We start from the raw sequence: 21,025 nt of genomic DNA on the forward strand, positions 1-21,025 counted from the left end.
ACCATTCCTTTGTAGATTTTGCTGTATGTTTGGGATCATTGTCTTGTTGGAAGATAAATCTCCATCCCAGTTTCAGTTCTTTTGCAGACTCCAACAGGTTTTCATCCAGAATGGTCCTGTATTTGGCTGCATCCATCTTCCCCTCAATTTTAACCATCTTCCCTGTCCCTGCTGAAGAAAAGCAGGCCCAAACCATGATGCTGCCACCACCATGTTTGACAGTGGGGATGGTGTGTTGAGGGTGATGAGCTGTGTTGCTGTTACGCCAAACATATCATTTTGCATTGTGGGCAAAAAGTTCGATTTTGGTTTCATCTGACCAGAGCACCTTCTTCCACATGTTTGGTGTGTCTCCCAGTTGGCTTGTGGCAAACTTTAGACAAGACTTTTTATGGATATCTTTGAGAAATGGCTTTCTTCTTGCCACTCTTCCATAAAGGCCAGATTTGTGCAGTGTATGACTGATTGTTGTCCTATGGACAGACTCTCCCACCTCAGCTGTAGTTCTCTGCAGTTCATCCAGAGTGATCATGGGCCTCTTGGCTGCATCTCTGATCAGTCTTCTCCTTGTCTGAGCTGAAAGTTTAGAGGGACGGCCAGGTCTTGGTAGATTTGCAGTGGTCTGATACTCCTTCCATTTCAAAATGATGAATGAATAATCCTTGGGATGTTTAAAGCTTGGGAAATTTTTTTGTATCCAAATTTCTCCACAACAGTATTACGGACCTGCCTGGTGTGTTCCTTGGTCTTCATGATGCTCTCTGCGCTTTCAACAGAACCCTGAGACTATCACAGAGCAGGTGCATTTATACAGAGACTTGATTACACACAGGTGGATTCTATTTATCACCATAAGTCATTTAGGACAACATTGGATCATTCAGAGATCCTCGCTGAACTTCTGGAGTGAGTTTGCTGCACTGAAAGTAAAGGGGCCGAATAAATTTGCACGCACCACTTTTCAGTTTTTTATTTGCTAAAAAAGTTTAAAATATCCAACAGATTTCGTTCCACTTCACAATTGTGTCCCACTTGTTGGTGACTCTTCACGAAAAATTAAAATTTTATATCTTTATGTTTGAAGCCTGAAATGTGGCAAAAGGTTGAAAAGTTCAAGGGGGCTGAATACTTTCGCAAGGCACTGTATAGCTGCAGTTTCTTACCATCTCTTGTACTTTGTCTGCAGTCTCTGACCATCTCCTGTACCATGTCCTCACATGCTCTGACCATCTCCTGTATTATGTATGGAGTCTCTGACCATCTCCTGTACTATATTTGTAGTCTCTGACCATCTCCTGTACTATGTCTGCAGTCTCTGACCATCTTTTGTACCATTTCAGCACACTCTCTGACCATCAAAATATTGTCTTTTTTTCAAAATTGTCGCTCTTATTTAGGTTTATAGTGCAAAAAATAAAAACCGCAGAGGTGATCAAATACCACTAAAAGAAAGCTCTATGTGTGGTAAAAAAAGGACTTTTTTGGGTACAGCATCGCACAACCACTTAGAACCCCCAAACAATATAATTTTTTTTCTAACACCCTATAGAATAAAATGGCGGTCATTGCAATATTTTCTGTCATGCAGTATGTGCGCAGCGGTCTTACAAGCGCACTTTTTTTGAAAAAAATACACTTTTATGAATTAAAAAATAAGACGACAGTAAAGTTAGCCCAAATGTTTTTTTTTTTATATTGTGAAAGATAACGTTAGACCGAGAAAATTGATACCCAACATGTCACGCTTCAAAATTGTACCCGCTCCTGGAACGGCGAAAAACTTTTACCCCTAAAAAAATCTCTATAGGCGATGTTTAAAATATTCTACAGGTTGCATATTTTGAGTTACAGAGGAGGTCTAAGCTAGAATTATTGCTCTCGCTCTACCAATCGCAGCGATAACACACATGTGTGGTTTGAACACTGTTTTCATATGTGGGCACTGCTCACGTATGCGTTCACTTCTGCACATGAGCTCGGCGGGACAGGGTGTGTTTCAAAAAATATATATATTGATTTTTCTTATTTATTTTACCTTTTTTATTTTTAAACTGTTCTTTAAAAAAAAAATGTTATCACCTTTTTTCCTATTACAAGGAATGTAATCATCCAATTCATGTATGTGTTTGTTAACCCAAAAATCTCATTTTTTTTTTTTAAACTCGATAACAGGGCCATTTCCTAGTGGATGTGTATTGATTTTTACTATAAAATAAGGATATTGTTTAGCGTTGCAAAAAAAATAAAAAATCCGACCTCCTCCTCCCCTTATAGTCGGCCAATACCTCTCCTTCTTTGTAAGATGTTAAATAAATGACATCAAACTCTGGATTAAAAAAAATAATGTGTTTTGCCATTTCATTTTTTTTTCTTATTTTCTCCAGACCAGACTACAAAATGTAGCTACAAACTCAAAATATAAAGTGACCTGCCTTGCCTGCGCAGAAGCGAATGAAAATGTAAGTCGAATGTAAACATCTCTTGTAATAGGAAAAAAGCATGACAGGACCTCTTATATATGAGATCTGGGGTCAAAAAGGCCTCAGATCTCATAATTACACTAAAATGCAATAAAAAAAAATGAAATTAATAAAAAAAAAAAAAAATATTGCTTTAAGAGCTATGGGCGGAAGTGACGTTTTGACGTCGCTTCTGCCCAGCAATGGTATGGAGATGGGTGGGGGCATCTTCCCCTCACTCGTTTCCATGCCAAGCCAAAAGGAGGACTCGTTCGTCTCCACCGCTACCGACGGCTCTGGTAAGTGGCAGAGACCACCGGAGAGTGGCGAATCCGCCCACAGAGACCACTATTATCGGAAACCGGGCCGCTCACTGAAGAAGATAGGGGTTTTTGGCAGATATCTGCTACCATAACAACGATATCCCTCTTCAAAATGCCGACGTATATCGGCGTGAGCCGGTCCAGAGGTGGTTGAGCAGCGCCATCACATATTACATATTCATAACATTTCTGTTGTTGATGTGAGAACACATAGGTGATAGCAGCAACTCTCTGTTCACTTTCCTCTTTTACGTTTACATTTTATTTTATTATATTATATTCGTTTGTTTTTGTTGATAAATACAGATATATCACGTACCATTAGGTGGCAGCGCGCAACTTGCATATATGTTTATTTTACTGTTATATTTTGAGTTTGTGGCTATATTTTGTACTCTTCTCCTCCATGGATGATTAACTGTCATTGTCATTCTGTCTGCTTCTTGGATGGTACAGCCCTGAGAAATTGGCACTTCTCTGATCTGTCCCAGAAGTACTTCAAAAAGAAGGTGAAGGAGACCGAGGATATCGAACTCCCCCAGACAGCTACACTTACTGAGTGAGGGCTATCAACCCATCACCCATGGAGGTAAGTACAGTGGGGAGGGTGCTGGGTGTTCAATTTATAATTTGAATTTGTGACCACATTTTGTAGTCTGGTCTGGAGTGCTCACTTGAGACCCACTGGCGCTTTCTGAATGAAATTTAAAATGTAAACCAATGCCCTATACTCTCATCTCGCCTGCCCTCCTTCCACCCCCTGCACTTGCCCCGAGGGTGATTAGCTGTCATTGCCCACATAGCCAGTGAAACTGATTTGAAGAGGTCTCTCTCCAATCTCCCCCCTAATTCTCCTCTCAGCCCCCCTCCTTCCCCCTCTCTCTCACTCCCTCGCTCAGCAAGACCTCTCCCCTCCCTCTTTCTGCTCCCCCCTCCCCTCCTCCCGCCCTCTCTATCCCCATCCCCGTCTCTCTGTTCCCCCCCCTCCCTGTCTCTATCTCCCCCCTCTCTCTCTGGCCCCCCCTCTCTCTCTCTCTCTCTCTGTTCCCCTCTCTCTGTCCCCCCCTCTCTATCTCTCTCTGGACCCCCCTCCCTGTCTCTCTGTTCCCCCCTCCCTGTCTTTATCTCCCCCTCTCTCTCTGTTCCCCTCTCGCTGTCCCCCCTCTCTCTGCCCCCTCCTCTCTCTGTTCCCCTCTCTCTGCCCCCCCCTCTCTCTGTCCCCCCTCTCTCTCACACACACACACACACACACACACACAGAGACAACTTCAAATTCTATGAGGCTGCTGAAGTAGTCTTGGTTGTCTTCAATGAGAGTAATCGTGTACTCCAGCACCTCCTGCACCCTTTCATTTGGGTATCCTTGTACACCAGTGATGGTGACAGTCTTGTCTGGGGAGAGCACCCATTCATCAGCTTTGACACAGCAGATGGCCTGCAGTGATGGAGGGATAGAGCAGTAATAGTACTCTGTCAGGCAGAGTTTAACGACTGCTTTTGCACATCCCATCAGCATATGGTTCTCCTTCACTGTCTGTGCAGTGAACTCTGCACTGGCCATCCGCTTCATGATGAGATGCTCCAAGAAAAAGTTGGTGGTTGGAGCAATTAGCCGGTACCGGAGTTCCCTCATGATCATTGCCTCCATAGTCCACATAGTGGTGTTGGTGTAATACGTGGGAAAATTCGGAATCAACTGGTGCACTTCTTTGGTATATGTTTCTGATATTTTCAAGGCAAGTACCATTGAGGTGACGGCCATGATGTTGTAGGTGGACCGCTTCACCGTGAGGTTAAGTAGGAGCCTGTCCCTGTAGTTTATGACCAGGCACAGGGACTCCAAGCTCAGGGAGTGCTTTGAGTGTTATTTGATCAGTCTGAGTAGCATCTTCCTTCGGTCTTCTTCATCCAGTTCTGTATGACTAAGACAGTTGTCAGGTAGGAAGTAGTGTTCAATGCTCCTATTGTAGGCATAGCTTTCATTTCCATATTCCATAAGGTACTGCAGGTCTCTTCTCAGACTATGGAGGTTATATGGTTCCACACATGGGTTCATTGAGCAGATAGGTGACCCTTGTCGGAGCACGCTACCCGGCCGGCCAGGAAAGGGGGGGACGAGCGAGCTCCCCCCCTCCTGAGCCGTACAAGGCCGTGTGCCCTCAACATGGGGGGTGCCTTGTTGATGAGGACAAGGGCCTCTTCCCGACAACCCTGGCCGTTGGTTGTCGGTGTCTGCGGGCAGGGGGCTTATCCGAATCCGGGAGCCTCTTTTAATAAGGGGGCCCCCGGATACCGCCCCCCCACCCCATGTGAATGAGTATGGGGTACAATGTACCCCTACCCATTCACCTGTAAAATAAAGTAAAAAAAAAACACAACACACAAGATAAAATAGTTTATTGCACAGCTCCGGGGGTCTGCCGTCTTCGGGGGTCTTCTCGCCGGACTCCTCCGCTATCTTCTTCTAGCTCTTTTACTAGCGGAGGAGCCCGGCTTTCTTCCTCGATGCCCACCTCTTCTTCCGACTTCGGGGGTCTTGTCCCCCACTTCAGTTCTTCTGCCGGGCTTCTTATAGCTCTTTTACAGGCGGTACGGCTCTGGAGGGGGGGGGGGTGCTAGCTCGTCCCCCCTTTCCTGGCCGGCCGGGTAGCGTGCTCAGACAAGGATCTGATGTGGACCTGGGGGGGGCCCCCACGCCGATTTTTTTCAGCGTTGGGGTTCCCCTTTAAGTCCATACCAGGTGGCGGGGTCAGCGACATCTCCTTCGCGGGCCCCGCCTACCTGGAGACACGCTCGAAATGAGCGGACTTTCCTCCGCGTGTGTGGGCGAGTCTGTTCATTTCAAAAGTAGGGCGGATAGTACGGCGGACTTAGTGTGCCGTATTAGTCCGCTGAAAAAGTGCCATGTGTGGGCAAGTAGCCCGTTCTGAAAGTCGGACAGACAGTCTGGTGGGAAGTCAGCCAGACTAAGTCCGTCGGATAGTCGGCTATCTCTGTATCTATAGACATTGTGGAGTGCATTGTAATTCATTTTCTGAACAGAAGCAGAAAATCTCAGCTGTTTTTCTATGGAGGTCAGAATCTTGGCAGCCTGCCAGTCTTCCCATGTAAACAACCTGCAGATATTTCTACCATATTAGGCGCTTGCTGACCAGGTAGGGTTGCCACCTTTTCTTCAAGCCAAACCCGAACACTTTAGCGGCACAATTTTTTTGTGTGGAGTATACACTATAGGATTATAAAAGACTTAGGACACCTTTGAGTGCCTCAAGGAGAGTAGAAATGCAGCGAGCTAGGTGCGCCATGGTGAACAGTGAGTGTTTGCCAAATTACATTGGGAGGGGCTGAAAGGGACATTGTTAAATAAAACGCATTCTTGTACCCATAATTTATGATTAAATTAATAAATAAAATGTAATGTTTAAAATATAAATTAGCCTAACTTAAAAGCGGACAGTGTCAGGAGAGCAGTGGACTGTGTCAGCAGGGCAGTGGACGGTGTCAGCAGAGCAGTGGACGGTGTCAGCAGAGCAGTGGACGGTGTCAGTAGAGCAGTGGACGGTGTCAGTAGGGCAGTGGACGGTGTCAGTAGGGCAGTGGATGGTGTCAGTAGAGCAGTGGATGGTGTTAAAGCAGTGGACAGTGTTAGTAGAGCAGTGGACGGTGTTAGTAGAGCAGTGGACGGTGTCAGTAGGGCAATGGACGGTGTTAGTAGAGCAGTGGCCGGTGTCAGTAGGGCAGTGGACGGTGTTACTAGAGCAGTGGACGGTGTCAGTAGGGCAGAGGACGGTATCAGTAGGGCAGAGGACGGTGTCAGTAGGACAGTGGACTGTGTCAGTAGGGCAGTGGACTGTGTCAGTAGAGCAGTGGACGATGTTAGTAGAGCAGAGGACGGTGTTAGTAGAGCAGTGGCCGGTGTCAGTAGGGCAGTGGACGGTGTCAGTAGAGCAGTGGCCGGTGTTACTAGAGCAGAGGACGTGTCAGTAGGGCAGAGGGCGATGTCAGTAGAGCAGTGGACGGTGTCAGTAGGGCAGTGGCCGGTGTCAGTAGAGCAGTGGCCGGTGTCAGTAGAGCAGTGGCCGGTGTCAGTAGAGCAGTGGATGGTGTCAGTAGAGCAGTGAACGGTGTTAGTAGAGCAGTGGCCAGTGTTACTAGAGCAGAGGACGGTGTCAGTAGGGCAGAGGACAATGTCAGTAGAGCAGTGGCCGGTGTCAGTATGGCAGTGGACGATGTCAGTAGAGCAGTGGATGGTGTTAGTAGAGCAGTGGCCGCTGTCAGTAGAGCAGTGGACGGTGTTAGTAGAGCAGTGGACGGTGTCAGTTGAGCAGTGGACGTTGTTAGTAGGGCAGTGGACGGTGTTAGTAGAGCAGTGGACGATGTCAGTAGAGCAGAGGATGGTGTTAGTAGGGCAGTGGACGGTGTCAGTAGGGCAATGGACGGTGTTAGTAGAGCAGTGGCCGGTGTCAGTAGGGCAGTGGATGGTGTTAGTAGGGCAGTGGACGGTGTCAGTAGGGTAGAGGACGGTGTCAGTAGGGCAGTGGACGGTGTCAGTAGGGCAGTAGACGGTGTCAGTAGGGCAGTAGACGGTGTCAGTAGAGCAGTGGATGGTGTTAGTAGAGCAGTGGCCGGTGTCAGTAGGGCAGTGGATGGTGTCAGTAGAGCAGTGGCCGGTGTTACTAGAGCAGAGGACGGTGTCAGTAGGGCAGAGGACGATGTCAGTAGAGCAGTGGATGGTGTCAGTAGAGCAGTGGACGGTGTCAGTAGAGCAGTGGCCAGTGTCAGTAGAGCAGTGGACGGTGTCAGTAGAGCAGTGGCCGGTGTTACTAGAGCAGAGGACGGTGTCAGTAGGGCAGAGGACGATGTCAGTAGAGCAGTGGCCGGTGTCAGTAGGGCAGTGGACGATGTCAGTAGAGCAGTGGACGATGTTAGTAGGGCAGTGGACGGTGTCAGTAGAGCAGTGGACGATGTCAGTAGAGCAGTGGACGATCTCAGTAGAGCAGAGGACGATGTCAGTAGGGTAGTGGACGGTGTCAGTAGGGCAGTGGACGGTGTTAGTAGGGCAGTGGACGGTGTCAGTAGAGTAGTGGACGGTGTCAGTAGAGCAGTGGACGGTGTCAGTAGAGCAGTGGACGATGTCAGTAGAGCAGTGGACGATGTCAGTAGAGCAGTGGACGATGTCAGTAGGGTAGTGGACGGTGTCAGTAGGGTAGTGGATGGTGTCAGTAGGGCAGTGGACGGTGTTAGTAGGGCAGTAGACGGTGTCAGTAGAACAGTGGACGATGTTAGTAGGGCAGTGGATGGTGTCAGTAGAGCAGTGGACGATGTCAGTAGAGCAGTGGACGATGTCAGTAGAGCAGTGGACGGTGTCAGTAGAGCAGTGGACGATGTCAGTAGGGTAGTGGATTTTTTTTTTTTACAAATTTATTTATTTTTACCTTTTTTAACAGTCTTGTTGGAGGGGCTTTGGTAAAATATCAGGAGACTAAACAGACCCCTGATAGCTCACTTTTCAAACAGAGAAAGGGACTGAAGGTAGATTCTCCAGTTCCTTTCTCTGAACCATAATAAATATAGTCAATTTGAACAAATTGACTTTTTCTGATTCCCTCAATCTCTGTGATTGGTCCCCTGCAGCTTCAGTGAAAGTTGTGACAGGCTGTGGTCACACTCCTTCATCTTCATTGTACCATACAGGGTTAATGTTCCTGTATGGTGTGCAGTGATGCTGAGGCTTTGGGAGGAGGAGGAGAGCAGTGCAGCAGGAACATGGAAACATAGAAGTAAAAGTGGTCATTTCCCCCTTTCCTGGAGATGGGCTGTATAGTACTCTGTATGTCTCTTGCTGATTATGCTCATGACAATGTCAGGAATATACTGGGACTTTTCAGGTTCTACACAGAAGTATTCCACGTTATCAAAAATAATCATTTGAAATAAGATATAGTGTGTGTGTGGAATACATCCACGTGGAGCCTGAAAAGTCCCAATATATTCCTGACATGGCCAAGATCTTTACTTTCTCGTTCAGTAAAGCTGCACTGCAAGATGCAGAACAGGATTACAGCACAGGATCACACAGTTTGGAGGGCAAAACAGGTTGGGACTCACGGGAGGAGAATATGCAGTCCTCTGTTCTCTTCAGTCTACCCCAGGGTGAGCCTGATGTCTGCTAGGCAGGGGGAAGCAGTGATCGGGCTGCAGTCTGTGTGCGGTCGCTTGCTCCGCCCACCTGTAGAGGACCTCTATTAAAGGCCCTATCCAGCCTGAGAGGAGCCTGTGCCCAGGAGAAAGGGTGTGTTGCTGCCATGGAAAGGAAGCTGGCAGTAGATTTGGGCACGTCCTCCTCCCTGCTTTTCGATTCTTCAGCTGCCACCCCTTGTCTGCGACCGTCCACCGGCTCCCTCCTGCATGCAATCATCGGCAGGCAGTGTGGGCTCACTGAAGTACTTCGGATCCCCCCTGCACTCAGCATTAGTGCGGGGTGGACTGACACTATGTCATTAGTGAGATGGCGGGGGAGGGGAGATACATCATCAACAGAGCAGTGTCATCACTCTTGGGCAGTCCAGTCTGAATGATGTGTACGGGTCTGGAGCAGATGAAAACCCATACACATCATTAAAAAACCGGACTGTCCGGGTGAAACCCGTACAGGTGGCAACCCTACTCAGCACAGAGCTCTGAAGGAATGGCACCAATGTTCAGTTTCTTCAAAGTACATGCGCTGGTGATGTCACTGGCTGCTGCTCACTGGAATATCTCCTAAACAGTTAAACACGTTTATTAAATATTCCTATTACCTACATGTAAGCTTTATTATAAACTTACCTATAGGTAAAAATGTCATAAAAGACTTTACTATCACTTTAATTCAGAGTGGATAATCCAACTCCATCTAGTGGTCAAGTTTTATAATGACACATCAATCTATACAATTCGTATTCGTCTTGAAAGGCAGCACCCTTTACAAAATCCATGATCACCTCCTAATCAATATCATCAACTAAAAATCGAACAAATAAACAGAGACCGCAGGTGAAACGTGTTCCCCTCCCATGCAGGAAAGGTGCACAGAACGCCCCTTTCCTGTGTGAACAGACCCTCAATGTCACCCCAAACCCGGGTAGCAGTCTTGTGACAAAATATGCTTGGCTCTCCGCTGAAAAAAAAAAGTACAGGAGCTACTTTGGCGCTGGCTGCCCTATGCTGTCACACAACAAATGCACCAAAAAAAGCAATGTGTCGGCCAGGTGTGAAGGCGGCCTGATTGTTAATGACAATTAAATATATGGCACATTAAACAATCTTTTCAGTCTTTTAATTGTATAGATCATTATTTTTCAAACTTTTATCAGTCAAGGCACCTTTTAAAAAATATGGACAGTCTGGGGGCTCCCCATTTCAAAAGGTAAAAACTATTCTAATAGTTTTGCATAACACAGCAGCATCCACACATGTAGGACCCCCAACATTAGGGGGGATTTATTCTTCCAAAGCAAATCATCTTTTATAAACTGGTATTGACTAGGATTCCAAGGTTTCTCTTTTCCCTCAAATTTTCTCCATCACTCAGCTAAAGTGCCCTCAAGAAGGTTGTAATGGTGCACAATGGAAACCTGTAGCTAAAAGGCAGCTTTACCCACATGCTGGCTTGTATGCAATTTTGGGGCAATTTTCAGGCATTTTGCCAAGGCACCTCTGAAGAAACCTCACGGTGCCCCAGGGTGCCTGGACATCCTGGCTGATAAAAGCTGGTATAGATAATATGGTTATATATATATAACATTGTTTTAATTCCCTCTTATGCTGGGTTGTCTCTGCCCAGACAATCCAGTGTTGTCTTGCTGCGATCCGCTACTCAGTTGTCACATCCTGGGTCCCATGCTGCCATCCTGGTCATTGAGAGTTGGCTGTCTCTTCTGGGTTCAGGCACAAGCCCCGCCCCCACCCCTCCAGATGATGCACGCCACGTCTGCCTATCAGATGCTGTGGATCCCTTCTCCTGTAGCCTCCTAGGATACATGATGTGGTATCCCAGGAGAGTGGTATGAAAAAAGTTAACTGAAGAATAGCATTTTACTATACAGAGGGGGGTGGGGGCTGTGAGTGCATGTAGGGTGGGTCATTTTAGGATTGCAGGCTCCACTTTAAAGTGTATCCCCAGCCAACTTTCACAAGGTGGCCTTCCTTATTGCCATCATGTCTGCGAGGTGAGTGCTAGCAATATTGTCTTGTATAAAACTTGTATGGACAAGGTTGTCTTGAGGCCTGGAGCCTCCTTTCATTGTAAAGTGGATGTAAACCTGATTCATGAACTTTTTTCATGTGCTCTGATTAAACCAAGAGTCCTTTGGTGAAATCGATTGGTCAGAAGTGATGATCTAGTGATCCTCTCTCCCATTCGCTAACATACTTTTGACCAATAGATTCCAAGCCTGCCCACCACGACAAGGTAGACTCTTCTAGGGCAGGACCTACACTAAACTACACTAAGCTACCCTACTGGATGCTAGTCATCGTTTTTCTAATGTTGGATGTATGTTTGTAGTAGGCCTCGTCCTATAATCTGTGTGTGCGATCTGCTCTCTCCTAATCAGTCGTTTTCTTTCCTTCAACACCTCCAAATCTTACAGTGTATGGCTATCTAAATGTGCTTCTAAAGCCCTAAGTTTTATCACCTTAATGCATTCTATGTACTAAGGAGAAGGACCTTCTCTGCTGACGCTGCCCACCCAACCCCCCTTTTCCTTACCTGAGCCCATCCGATCCAGCTATCACCGCTGTCTCTCTCCTCATTGGACAGACTGATAGCAGTGGGAGCGATTGGCTACAGCTGCTCTCAATCAAATCCGATGACATGTGGGTGCGCGGTGGCCCGAGTCCCGCTTTCTGTGTCAATAGATGCAGCAGCGAGTCTCGGGAGTGAGCACGCACAGGTGCCCCCAGGGAAAGCAGCTTTCCGTGGGGGCACCCGATGAAGAGGAGGGTCCTGGAGTGCCAGTGGGGGATACCCAGAGGGGCTGCTCTGTGCAAAACCATTACATAGAGCAGGTAAGTATAGGCATGTTTTGTATTTTTTTATAAAAATTCCCAGTCTAAAAAGAAAATATCTGTTATTACTATACTTATTAATTCATACAATTTTTCTTTTTTTTTCTCAAAACATCAATTACTATAAAACTACTAGAAGTATGCTGTATAGAGGAAAGATGTTAAATATTTATACGTTTACATGTATACATTTTCTATACATTTTTTTCAAACCCTTAACTATTAGGCCCCCTTCCCACAGGACGAATCGGATGGATGGGCTCCGCGAGCTCAGTGGGGGATCGCTCCGTTGATCCTCGCTGAGCCGGCAGATGACAGGTCTGTCTCCACTCCCTGTGCAGGGATGGGCCTATCAGAGCCCCGCTGTTCTCTATGGGCAGATCGGATGAAAATGGACTGCATGACCGTTCTCATCCGATCCCATCTGATCCGCTGGACGGATGGCAAACGTATCGCCATCTGTCTGTTTTGAGCAGATCTTGTCGGATCGGATGGCAGGTGGGTGTCAGCGGACACATCTTCACTGACATCCGCCTGCCCATATGAGTCAATGAGTGGCCGGCTCAGATCTGACTGAAAATGGATTTGAGAGGGTCAGTCGTGTAAAAGGGGCCTTACAGTTGTCACCAAACTGCAGCCCTGGGGCCAGATGTGGCCCTTTGCTTGCTTTTATCCTGCCCTTGAAGCATTATTCCTCCCACTGACTCCAATGATGGGGCGCTATTCCTCCCACTGACACCAATGATGGGGCACTATTCCCCCACTGACACCAATGATGGGGCACTATTCCCCCACTGACTCCAATGATGGGGCACTATTCCTCCCACTGACTCCAATGATGGGGCACTATTCCCCCCACTGAATCCAATGATGGGCCACTATTTACCCACTGACTCCAATAATGGGGCACTATTCTCCGACTGACTCCAAAAATGGGGTACTATTCCCCCACTGACTCCAATGATGGGGCACTATTCCCCCCACTGACTCCAATAACGGGGCACAATTCCCCCCACTGACTCCAATAATGGGGCACTATTCCCCCACTGACTCCAATGACGGGGCACTATTCCCCCCACTGACTCCAATAATGGGGCCCTATTCCCCCCACTGACTCCAATAATGGGGCCTTATTCCCCCCACTGACTCCAATAATGGGGCCCTATTCCCCCCACTGACTCCAATAATGGGACACTATTCCCCCACTGACTCCAATAATGGGGCCCTATTCCCCCCACTGACTCCAATAATGGGGCACTATTCCCCCCACTGACTCCAATAATGGGACACTATTCCCCCACTGACTCCAATAATGGGGTCCTATTCCTCCCACTGACTCAAATTATGGACCACGATTTCCCCCACAGACTCCAATAATGGGGCACTATTCCCCCACTGACGGGGCACTATTCCCCCCACTGAATCCAATGATGGGCCACTATTCCCCCACTGACTCCAATAATGGGGTCCTATTCCTCCACTGACTCCAATGATGGGTCACTATTCCTCCCACTGACTCCAATGGTGGGGCACTATTCCTCCCACTGACTCCAATAATAGGACACTATTCCCCCCACTGACTCCAATGATGGGGCACTATTCCCCCCACTGACTCCAATAATGGGGCACTATTCCCCCCACTGACTCCAATAATGGGGCACTATTCCCCCACTGACGGGGCACTATTCCCCCCACTGAATCCAATGATGGGCCACTATTCCCCCCACTGACTCCAATAATGGGGCACTATTCCCCCCACTGACTCCAATAATGGGGCTCTATTCCCCACTGACTCCAATAATGCGGCACTATTCCCCCCACTGACTCCAATAATGGGGCACTATTCCCCCACTGACTGCAATTATGGGGCACTATTCCCCTGGTGACTCCAATAATGGGGCACTATTCCCCCCACTGACTCCAATAATGGGGCTCTATTCCCCACTGACTCCAATAATGGGGTACTATTCCCCCACTGACTCCAATAATGGGGTACTATTCCCCCACTGACTCCAATGATGGGGCACTATTCCCCCACTGACTCCAATAATGGGGCACTATAACTTTCACTGACTCCAATAATGGGGCACTATTCCCCCACTGACTCCAATAATGGGGTACTATTCCGCCACTGACTCCAATGATGGGGCACTATTCCCCCACTGACTCCAATAATGGGGCACTATAACTTTCACTGACTCCAATAATGGGACACTATTCCCCCACTGACTCCAATAATGGGCCACTATTCCTCCCACTGACTCCAATGATGGGGCACTATTCCTCCCACTGACTCCAATGATGGGGCACTATTCCCCCACTGACTCCAATGATGGGGCACTATTCCCCCTACTTGACTCCAATAATGGGGCACTATCCCCCCGCTGACTCCAATAATGCGGCACTTTTGCCCTAGCTGACTCCAATAATGGGGCACTATTCCCCCACTGACTCCAATGATAGGGCACTATTCCCCACTGACTTCAATGATGGGGCACTATTCCTCCCACTGGCTCCAATAATGGGGCACTATTCCCCCACTGACTCCAATGACGGGGCACTATTCCCCCACTGACACCAATGATGGGGCACTATTCCCCCACTGACTCCAATGATGGGGCACTATTCCTCCCACTGACTCCAATGATGGGGCACTATTACCCCCACTGAATCCAATGATGGGCCACTATTTACCCACTGACTCCAATAATGGGGCACTATTCTCCGACTGACTCCAAAAATGGGGTACTATTCCCCCACTGACTCCAATGATGGGGCACTATTCCCCCCACTGACTCCAATAACGGGGCACAATTCCCCCCACTGACTCCAATAATGGGGCACTATTCCCCCACTGACTCCAATGACGGGGCACTATTCCCCCCACTGACTCCAATGACGGGGCACTATTCCCCCCACTGACTCCAATAATGGGGCCCTATTCCCCCCACTGACTCCAATAATGGGGCCTTATTCCCCCCACTGACTCCAATAATGGGGCCCTATTCCCCCCACTGACTCCAATAATGGGACACTATTCCCCCACTGACTCCAATAATGGGGCCCTATTCCCCCCACTGACTCCAATAATGGGGCACTATTCCCCCCACTGACTCCAATAATGGGACACTATTCCCCCACTGACTCCAATAATGGGGCCCTATTCCCCCCACTGACTCCAATAATGGGGTCCTATTCCTCCCACTGACTCCAATTATGGACCACGATTTCCCCCACAGACTCCAATAATGGGGCACTATTCCCCCACTGACGGGGCACTATTCCCCCCACTGAATCCAATGATGGGCCACTATTCCCCCACTGACTCCAATTATGGGGTCCTATTCCTCCACTGACTCCAATGATGGGTCACTATTCCTCCCACTGACTCCAATGGTGGGGCACTATTCCTCCCACTGACTCCAATGGTGGGTCACTATTCCTCCCACTGACTCCAATAATAGGACACTATTCCCCCCACTGACTCCAATGATGGGGCACTATTCCCCCCACTGACTCCAATAATGGGGCACTATTCCCCCCACTGACTCCAATAATGGGGCACTATTCCCCCACTGACGGGGAGCTATTCCCCCCACTGAATCCAATGATGGGCCACTATTCACCCACTGACTCCAATAATGGGGCACTATTCCCCCCACTGACTCCAATAATGGGGCTCTATTCCCCACTGACTCCAATAATGCGGCACTATTCCCCCACTGACTCCAATAATGGGGCACTATTCCCCCACTGACTGCAATTATGGGGCACTATTCCCCTGGTGACTCCAATAATGGGGCACTATTCCCCCCACTGACTCCAATAATGGGGCTCTATTCCCCACTGACTCCAATAATGGGGTACTATTCCCCCACTGACTCCAATAATGGGGTACTATTCCCCCACTGACTCCAATGATGGGGCACTATTCCCCCACTGACTCCAATAATGGGGCACTATAACTTTCACTGACTCCAATAATGGGGCACTATTCCCCCACTGACTCCAATAATGGTGTACTATTCCGCCACTGACTCCAATGATGGGGCACTATTCCCCCACTGACTCCAATAATGGGGCACTATAACTTTCACTGACTCCAATAATGGGGCACTATTCCCCCACTGACTCCAATAATGGGCCACTATTCCTCCCACTGACTCCAATGATGGGGCACTATTCCTCCCACTGACTCCAATGATGGGGCACTATTCCCCCACTGACTCCAATGATGGGGCACTATTCCCCCTACTTGACTCCAATAATGGGGCACTATCCCCCCGCTGACTCCAATAATGCGGCACTTTTGCCCTAGCTGACTCCAATAATGGGGCACTATTCCCCCACTGACTCCAATGATAGGGCACTATTCCCCACTGACTTCAATGATGGGGCACTATTCCTCCCACTGGCTCCAATAATGGGGCACTATTCCCCCACTGACTCCAATGACGGGGCACTATTCCCCCACTGACACCAATGATGGGGCACTATTCCCCCACTGACTCCAATGATGGGGCACTATTCCTCCCACTGACTCCAATGATGGGGCACTATTCCCCCCACTGAATCCAATGATGGGCCACTATTTACCCACTGACTCCAATAATGGGGCACTATTTTCCGACTGACTCCAAAAATGGGGTACTATTCCCCCACTGACTCCAATGATGAGGCACTATTCCCCCCACTGACTCCAATAACGGGGCACAATTCCCCCCACTGACTCCAATAATGGGGCACTATTCCCCCACTGACTCCAATGACGGGGCACTATTCCCCCCACTGACTCCAATGACGGGGCACTATTCCCCCCACTGACTCCAATAATGGGGCCCTATTCCCCCCACTGACTCCAATAATGGGGCCTTATTCCCCCCACTGACTCCAATAATGGGGCCCTATTCCCCCCACTGACTCCAATAATGGGACACTATTCCCCCACTGACTCCAATAATGGGGCCCTATTCCCCCCACTGACTCCAATAATGGGGCACTATTCCCCCCACTGACTCCAATAATGGGACACTATTCCCTCACTGACTCCAATAATGGGGTCCTATTCCTCCCACTGACTCCAATTATGGACCACGATTTCCCCCACAGACTCCAATAATGGGGCACTATTCCCCCACTGACGGGGCACTATTCCCCCCACTGAATCCAATGATGGGCCACTATTCCCCCACTGACTCCAATAATGGGGTCCTATTCCTCCACTGACTCCAATGATGGGTCACTATTCCTCCCACTGACTCCAATGGTGGGGCACTATTCCTCCCACTGACTCCAATAATAGGACACTATTCCCCCCACTGACTCCAATGATGGGGCACTATTCCCCCCACTGACTCCAATAATGGGGCACTATTCCCCCACTGACGGGGCACTATTCCCCCCACTGAATCCAATGATGGGCCACTATTCACCCACTGACTCCAATAATGGGGCACTATTCCCCCCACTGACTCCAATAATGGGGCTCTATTCCCCACTGACTCCAATAATGCGGCACTATTCCCCCCACTGACTCCAATAATGGGGCACTATTCCCCCACTGACTGCAATTATGGGGCACTATTCCCCTGGTGACTCCAATAATGGGGCACTATTCCCCCCACTGACTCCAATAATGGGGCTCTATTCCCCACTGACTCCAATAATGGGGTACTATTCCCCCACTGACTCCAATAATGGGGTACTATTCCCCCACTGACTCCAATGATGGGGCACTATTCCCCCACTGACTCCAATAATGGGGCACTATAACTTTCACTGACTCCAATAATGGGGCACTATTCCCCCTACTTGACTCCAATAATGGGGCACTATCCCCCCGCTGACTCCAATAATGCGGCACTTTTGCCCTAGCTGACTCCAATAATGGGGCACTATTCCCCCACTGACTCCAATGATAGGGCACTATTCCCCACTGACTTCAATGATGGGGCACTATTCCTCCCACTGGCTCCAATAATGGGGCACTATTCCCCCACTGACTCCAATGACGGGGCACTATTCCCCCACTGACACCAATGATGGGGCACTATTCCCCCACTGACTCCAATGATGGGGCACTATTCCTCCCACTGACTCCAATGATGGGGCACTATTACCCCCACTGAATCCAATGATGGGCCACTATTTACCCACTGACTCCAATAATGGGGCACTATTCTCCGACTGACTCCAAAAATGGGGTACTATTCCCCCACTGACTCCAATGATGGGGCACTATTCCCCCCACTGACTCCAATAACGGGGCACAATTCCCCCCACTGACTCCAATAATGGGGCACTATTCCCCCACTGACTCCAATGACGGGGCACTATTCCCCCCACTGACTCCAATAATGGGGCCCTATTCCCCCCACTGACTCCAATAATGGGGCCTTATTCCCCCCACTGACTCCAATAATGGGGCCCTATTCCCCCCACTGACTCCAATAATGGGGCCTTATTCCCCCCACTGACTCCAATAATGGGGCCCTATTCCCCCCACTGACTCCAATAATGGGACACTATTCCCCCACTGACTCCAATAATGGGGCCCTATTCCCCCCACTGACTCCAATAATGGGGCACTATTCCCCCCACTGACTCCAATAATGGGACACTATTCCCCCACTGACTCCAATAATGGGGCCCTATTCCCCCCACTGACTCCAATAATGGGACACTATTCCCTCACTGACTCCAATAATGGGGTCCTATTCCTCCCACTGACTCCAATTATGGACCACGATTTCCCCCACAGACTCCAATAATGGGGCACTATTCCCCCACTGACGGGGCACTATTCCCCCCACTGAATCCAATGATGGGCCACTATTCCCCCACTGACTCCAATTATGGGGTCCTATTCCTCCACTGACTCCAATGATGGGTCACTATTCCTCCCACTGACTCCAATGGTGGGGCACTATTCCTCCCACTGACTCCAATGGTGGGTCACTATTCCTCCCACTGACTCCAATAATAGGACACTATTCCCCCCACTGACTCCAATGATGGGGCACTATTCCCCCCACTGACTCCAATAATGGGGCACTATTCCCCCCACTGACTCCAATAATGGGGCACTATTCCCCCACTGACGGGGAGCTATTCCCCCCACTGAATCCAATGATGGGCCACTATTCACCCACTGACTCCAATAATGGGGCACTATTCCCCCCACTGACTCCAATAATGGGGCTCTATTCCCCACTGACTCCAATAATGCGGCACTATTCCCCCACTGACTCCAATAATGGGGCACTATTCCCCCACTGACTGCAATTATGGGGCACTATTCCCCTGGTGACTCCAATAATGGGGCACTATTCCCCCCACTGACTCCAATAATGGGGCTCTATTCCCCACTGACTCCAATAATGGGGTACTATTCCCCCACTGACTCCAATAATGGGGTACTATTCCCCCACTGACTCCAATGATGGGGCACTATTCCCCCACTGACTCCAATAATGGGGCACTATAACTTTCACTGACTCCAATAATGGGGCACTATTCCCCCACTGACTCCAATAATGGTGTACTATTCCGCCACTGACTCCAATGATGGGGCACTATTCCCCCACTGACTCCAATAATGGGGCACTATAACTTTCACTGACTCCAATAATGGGGCACTATTCCCCCACTGACTCCAATAATGGGCCACTATTCCTCCCACTGACTCCAATGATGGGGCACTATTCCTCCCACTGACTCCAATGATGGGGCACTATTCCCCCACTGACTCCAATGATGGGGCACTATTCCCCCTACTTGACTCCAATAATGGGGCACTATCCCCCCGCTGACTCCAATAATGCGGCACTTTTGCCCTAGCTGACTCCAATAATGGGGCACTATTCCCCCACTGACTCCAATGATAGGGCACTATTCCCCACTGACTTCAATGATGGGGCACTATTCCTCCCACTGGCTCCAATAATGGGGCACTATTCCCCCACTGACACCAATGATGGGGCACTATTCCCCCACTGACTCCAATGATGGGGCACTATTCCTCCCACTGACTCCAATGATGGGGCACTATTCCCCCCACTGAATCCAATGATGGGCCACTATTTACCCACTGACTCCAATAATGGGGCACTATTTTCCGACTGACTCCAAAAATGGGGTACTATTCCCCCACTGACTCCAATGATGAGGCACTATTCCCCCCACTGACTCCAATAACGGGGCACAATTCCCCCCACTGACTCCAATAATGGGGCACTATTCCCCCACTGACTCCAATGACGGGGCACTATTCCCCCCACTGACTCCAATGACGGGGCACTATTCCCCCCACTGACTCCAATAATGGGGCCCTATTCCCCCCACTGACTCCAATAATGGGGCCTTATTCCCCCCACTGACTCCAATAATGGGGCCCTATTCCCCCCACTGACTCCAATAATGGGACACTATTCCCCCACTGACTCCAATAATGGGGCCCTATTCCCCCCACTGACTCCAATAATGGGGCACTATTCCCCCCACTGACTCCAATAATGGGACACTATTCCCTCACTGACTCCAATAATGGGGTCCTATTCCTCCCACTGACTCCAATTATGGACCACGATTTCCCCCACAGACTCCAATAATGGGGCACTATTCCCCCACTGACGGGGCACTATTCCCCCCACTGAATCCAATGATGGGCCACTATTCCCCCACTGACTCCAATAATGGGGTCCTATTCCTCCACTGACTCCAATGATGGGTCACTATTCCTCCCACTGACTCCAATGGTGGGGCACTATTCCTCCCACTGACTCCAATAATAGGACACTATTCCCCCCACTGACTCCAATGATGGGGCACTATTCCCCCCACTGACTCCAATAATGGGGCACTATTCCCCCACTGACGGGGCACTATTCCCCCCACTTAATCCAATGATGGGCCACTATTCACCCACTGACTCCAATAATGGGGCACTATTCCCCCCACTGACTCCAATAATGGGGCTCTATTCCCCACTGACTCCAATAATGCGGCACTATTCCCCCCACTGACTCCAATAATGGGGCACTATTCCCCCACTGACTGCAATTATGGGGCACTATTCCCCTGGTGACTCCAATAATGGGGCACTATTCCCCCCACTGACTCCAATAATGGGGCTCTATTCCCCACTGACTCCAATAATGGGGTACTATTCCCCCACTGACTCCAATAATGGGG

General features: G+C 49.1%; 1 long non-coding RNA gene across 1 annotated transcript in view; it reads left to right on the forward strand.

Annotated features, from left to right (window-relative positions):
* The first annotated feature begins 2,377 nt into the window (after positions 1–2,377).
* Positions 2,378–21,025, forward strand: part of LOC143976173 (uncharacterized) — a 74,909-nt gene continuing 56,261 nt past the window's right edge. The window contains exons 1-2 of the long non-coding RNA XR_013272541.1: positions 2,378–2,459; positions 3,239–3,371. This is a non-coding gene — a long non-coding RNA (uncharacterized LOC143976173). The remainder of the gene's footprint in view (positions 2,460–3,238; positions 3,372–21,025) is intronic.

Source organism: Lithobates pipiens, unplaced genomic scaffold (genome assembly GCF_037356315.1).
Source record: "Lithobates pipiens isolate NorthernLeopardFrog02 unplaced genomic scaffold, aLitPip1_a1.2 Scaffold_13, whole genome shotgun sequence".
Lineage (NCBI taxonomy): Eukaryota > Metazoa > Chordata > Amphibia > Anura > Ranidae > Lithobates > Lithobates pipiens.